Below are 5587 nucleotides of genomic sequence, written 5' to 3'. Positions count from 1 at the left end.
TATAGGGTTCCTACAGTGAGTGCTTCCTGGGAATAGTGAACTTAGAATGCCTCTAATATATCAGTACGCCAGGTGTACATGAGCTCCTATGCAATCCTGTAATTCCAGGGTAAAACCAGGAAAACAGCTTTCTGCACCACACTCCCTGATACATGTCCAGAGTTCTAAGTGTTGTATTGACCTTATCTCATGAAAATGCGCATGGTAATACACTGAGTCTGCTGTACCTTCTTGCTTTCACATAGCCATGTACACATTCCATTCCATTCACTCATACATGCGCTTGACCAGGAAGAGCAAGAGTGTTTCCACCCTTCCTTGAGCAGCACAGACTGTTTGCTGTAAGTGGCATAGCTTTCCTACAGTGAGCTCTTGTTGGCAGTAGGAAAAGTAGTGTTCATCTGATATGTTGATTCACCAGCACTATATTTGCTGTTAGTGTAATCTTGTAATACCAGTGTAAAACCAAGAAATCAACATTCTGCCCCATACTCCCTGAAACATTCCCAAAGTTCTAAAGCTTCTGTTGAGCTTATCTCATGAAACTGTACATGGGATCATATTGAGTACGCTATCCATCCTTGTTTACACACAGCAACATACCATTTCCCTTTCATTCACCCATACACGCATTTGACCTGGAAGAGCAAGTGCATTTCTACCCTTCCCTGAGCAACGCACAATTATTGGGATAAGTGGTATAAGTTTTCTGCAGTGAGTGCTCGTTGGGAATAACAATACTAGTGTTCCTCTAATATGTTGGTACACCAGCTCTATAACTGCTTCTGTGTAATCCTTTAAGACCAGTGTAAAACTAGGAAAACAACTTTTTGCCTTTAAGTCCCTGAAATGTTCCCAAACTTCTAAGTGGTGTGTTAAGCTTATCCCATGATACTGTGTAAGGAAATCCATTGGGAAAGCTGTCCCTGTTTCTTTACACACAGCAATGTACCCATTCCACTCCATTCACTCATATGCGCATTTGAGCGGGAAGAATGAGTGCGCTGCCATCCTTCCCTGAGCATAGCTTAAAAATTCCTATAAGTGGCGTAGGTTTCCTACAGTGAGTACTTGTTTGGAATAGTGAACCTAATATTCCTCTATTATGTTGGTACACCAGTTCTATACATGGTCCTAAGCAAACATGTAATACCAGTGTAAAACCAAGAACAAGACCTTGTACCCCATCTTCTCCTGAAACATTCCCAAAGTTCTAAGTGTTGTGTTCAGCTTATCTCTTCAAGCTGTTTATGGGAATACACTGAGTATGCTATCCCTGCTTGCTCACACACAGCAATGTACTCATTGCATTCAATTCACTCATTGGTGCATTTGATTTGGAAGAGTGAGTGCGTTTCCACCCTTCCAAAAGCATTGCAGAATGGTTGCTCTAAGTGATGACTGTTTCCTATACTGAGTGCTTGTTTGGAATAGTAAACCTAGTGTTCTTCTAAGATGTGAGGACATGATGTGTAATCCTAAAAGACCAGTGTATAAAGACCGATGTAACCCTAAAAGACCAGTGTAAAGCCAAGAAAACAACTTTCTTCACCTAAGTCCATGGAAAATTCCCAAGGTTCTCAGTGTTGTGTTGAGCTTATCTCGTGAAACTGTATATAGGAGTTCATTTGGTACATTGTCCCTGCTTGCTTACACACAGCAGTGTTCCCATTGCATTCCCTTTACTTCTATGCACATTTGACCAGGAAAAACGAGTGTGTTGCCACCCATGTCTCAGCATCACAGAATGTTTGCCGTATGTGGTCTAGGTTTCCTACAGTGAGTGCTTGTTGAGAATAGTAAACCTAGTGTTCCTCTAATATGTTGGTGCACTAGCTCTATACGTGCTCCTATGTAACCAGGTACTACCAGTATAAAATCAAGAACAAAACTTTCTGCCCCATACTCCCTGAAAAATTTCCAAAATTCTAAATGTTGGGTTTAGCTTATCTCCTCAAACTATGTATGGGAGTACAATGGGTACGCTGTCCTTGCCTGCTTACACACAGCAATGTACTCATGGCATTCAATTCACTCATAGGCGCCTTAGTTCTGCATGAGTGAGTGTGTCTTCCCTCACCCTGGATCATCTCAGAATGTTTGCAGTGAGTAGTATAGGGTTCCTAGAGGGAGTGCTTATTGGGAATAGTAAACGTAGTGTTCCTCTTAATATTTGGGTACACCAGCTGTATATGTGCTCCTATTCAATCCTGTAATTCCAAGGTGAAACCAAGAAAACACCTGTCTGCACCAAACTCCCTGATACATGTCCAAAGATCTAAGTGTTCTATTCACCTTTTCTCATGAAAATGTGCATGGGAATGCATTGGGTAGACTGCACCTTCTTGCTTCACATAGCCATGTACGCATTCTTTTCCATTCACTCATACTTGAATTTGACCGGGAAGATCGAGTGCATTTCCACCCTTCTCTGAGCAGCACAGAATGTGTGTTGTAAGTGGTATAACTTTACTACAGCAAGTACTTATTTGGAATAGTAAACCTAGTGTTGTTCTAATACCCTGGTACACCAGCTCTATATATGCTCCTATGTAATCATGCAACACCAGTATAAAGCCAAGAAAACAACTTTTTCTGCCTAAGTCTCTGAAAGACTCCAAAGGTTCTAAGTGTGGTGTTAAGATTATCTCATGAAACTGTGTATGGGAACTCATTCAGTACACTGTCCCTGCTTGCTAACACACAGCAATGTCCCCATTGCCCTCCATTCACTCTTACACTTATTTGACTAGGAAGAATGAGCACGATGCCACCCTTGCCTGAGAATTGCAGAACATTTCCCATAAGTAGTATAGGTTTGTGACAGTGAATACTTGTTGGGAATAGTAAACCTACTGTTCCTCTACTATGTTAGTATACTAGCTTTATACATGGTCCTATGTAATCATGTAATACCAGTGGAAAATGAAGAACAAAACTTTCCGCTGCATACTCCCAGAAAAATTTCCAAAATTCTAAGTGCTGTGTTGAGCTTATCTCTTCAAACTGTGTTTGGGAATACGTTGGGTATGCTGTCCTTGCTTCCTTCCACACAGCAATGAACCCATGGCATTTAATTCACTCATAGGTGCATTTGATCTGCATGAGTGAGAACGTTTCCACACATCCCAGAGCATCGCAGAATGTTTGCAGTAAGGGGTATAGGGCTCCTCCAGTGAGTGCTTATTTGGAATCATAAACCTAGTGTTCCTTGAATATAAGGGAACACCAGCTGTATATGTGTTCCTGTGCAATCCTGTAATTCCATGGTAAAACCAAAAAAACAGCTTTCTGCACCACACTCCCTGATACATTTCCAGAGTTCTAAGTGTTGTATTGAGCTTTTCTCATGAAAATGTGCGTGAGAATACATTGGGTACGCTGTACCTTCTTGCTTTCACATAGCCATGTACACATTCCATTCCATTCACTCATACGCGCATTTGACCCAGAAGAGCCAGTGTGTTTCAACCATTCCCTGACCAGTGCAGCATGTTTGCTGTAAGTGCTATAGCTTTCTTACAGTGAATTCTTGTTGGCAGTAAGAAAAGTAGTGTTCTAATATGTTGGTTCACCAGCACTATACCTGCTCCTAATGTAATCTTGTCATAGCAATGTAAAACCAAGATATCAACATTTTGCCTCACACTCCCTGAAATATTCCCAAAGTTCTAAAGCTAGTTTTCAGCTTATCTCATGAAACTGCACATGAGATCCTATTGGGTATGTTGTTCCTCCTTGCTTACACACAGAAACATACGCTTTGCAGTGCATTCACCCATACAAGCATTTGACCTGGAAGAGCGAGTGCATTTCTACCCCTCCCTGATCAATGTGCAATTATTGGGATAGGTGGTATAGGTTTCCTACAGTGAGTGCTTGTTGGGCAGCACAAAACTAGTGTTCCTCTAATACGATGGTTCACCAGCTCTATACCTGTTCCTACGTAACCCTTTAAGACCAGTGTAAAAGAAGGAAAACAACTTTTTCAACCTAAGTCCATGAAAAGTTCCCAAACTTCTAAGTGTTATGTAAAGCTATTCCCATGATACTGTGTATGGAAATCCATTGGGAAAGCTGTCCCTGTTTCCTGACACATAGCAATGTACCCATTCCACTCCATTCACTCATTCGCGCATTTGACCAGAAAGAATGACTGTGTTGCCACCCTTCCCTGAGCATCACTGAATGTTTCCTATAAGTGGTACAAGTTTCCTACAGAGAGTACTTATTTGGAACAGTGAACCTAGTGTTCCCCTAATATGTTGGTATACCAGCTCTGTACATGGTCCTATGTAATCATGTGATACCTATGTAAAACCAAAAACAAGATTTTCTGCCCCATCTTCCCTGGAAACATTCCCATAGTTCTAAGTGTTGTGTTCAGCTTATCTCTTCAGGCTCTGTATGGGAATACATTGAGTACACTATCCCTCCTTGCTCACACACAGCAATGTACTCATTGCATTCAATTCACTCATAGTGCATTTGATTTGCATGAATGAGTGCGTTTCCACCCTTCCAGGAGCATTCCAGAATGGTTGCTCTAAGTGATGTTGGTTTCTTACAGTGAGTGCTTGTTGGGAATAGTAAATCTAGGGTTCCTCAAATATGTGGGTACATGAACTCTATACGTGCACCTATGTAATCCCGTAAGACCAGTGTAAAACCAAGAAAACAACTTTCTCCACCTAAGTCCCTGGAAAATTCCCATGGTTCTCAGTGTTTCATTGAGCTTATCTCATGAAACTGTGTGTGAGAGTTCACTCAGTACACTGTCGTGGCTTGTGTATACACAGCAATGTCCCCATTGCACTCCACTCACTGTTACCGCATTTGACCGGGAAGAACGCGTGCAATGCCACACTTCCCTGAGCATCGCAGAACATTTCCCATAAGTGGTACAGATTTGCTATAGTGAATACTTGTTGGGAATAGTAAACCTAGTGTTCCTCTACTATGTTGGTACACTAGCTGTATACGTGGTCCTATGCAATCATTTAACATCAGTGGAAATCCAAGAACAAAACTTTCTGCTCCATATTCCCTGAAAAATTTCCAAAATTCTAAGAGTTGTGTTGAGCTTCTCTCTTCAAACTGTATGGGACTATACTGGGTAAGCTGTCCCTGCTTCCTTCCACATAGCAATGTTCCCATGGCATTCAATTTACTCATAGGTGCATTTGATCTGCATGAATGAGAATGTTTCCACACATCCCAGAGCATCGCAGAATGTTTGCAGTAAGGGGTACAGGGTTCCTACAGTGAGTGCTTATTGAGAATTGTAAATGTAGTGTTCCTGTAATATATGGGAACACCAGCTGTACATGTGTTCCTATGCAATCCTGTAATTCCAGGGTAAAACCAAGAAAACAGCTTTCTGCACCACACTCCCTGATACATGTCCAGAGTTCTAAGTGTTGTATTGACCTCATCTCATGAAAATGTGCATGGGAATACATTAGGTACGCTGTACCTTCTTGCTTTCACATAGCCATGTACACATTCCATTCCATTCACTCATATGCGCATTTGACCCCGAAGAGCCAGTGCGTTTTCACCCTTCCCTGAGCAGCACAGAATGTTT

The sequence above is a fragment of the Chinchilla lanigera genome, unplaced genomic scaffold, assembly GCF_000276665.1.
Source record: "Chinchilla lanigera isolate Chin_1 unplaced genomic scaffold, ChiLan1.0 scaffold00041, whole genome shotgun sequence".
In the NCBI taxonomy this organism is placed as follows: Eukaryota; Metazoa; Chordata; class Mammalia; order Rodentia; family Chinchillidae; genus Chinchilla; species Chinchilla lanigera.
The sequence above is the reverse complement of the archived record's forward strand: the minus strand, read 5'-3'. Positions refer to the sequence as shown.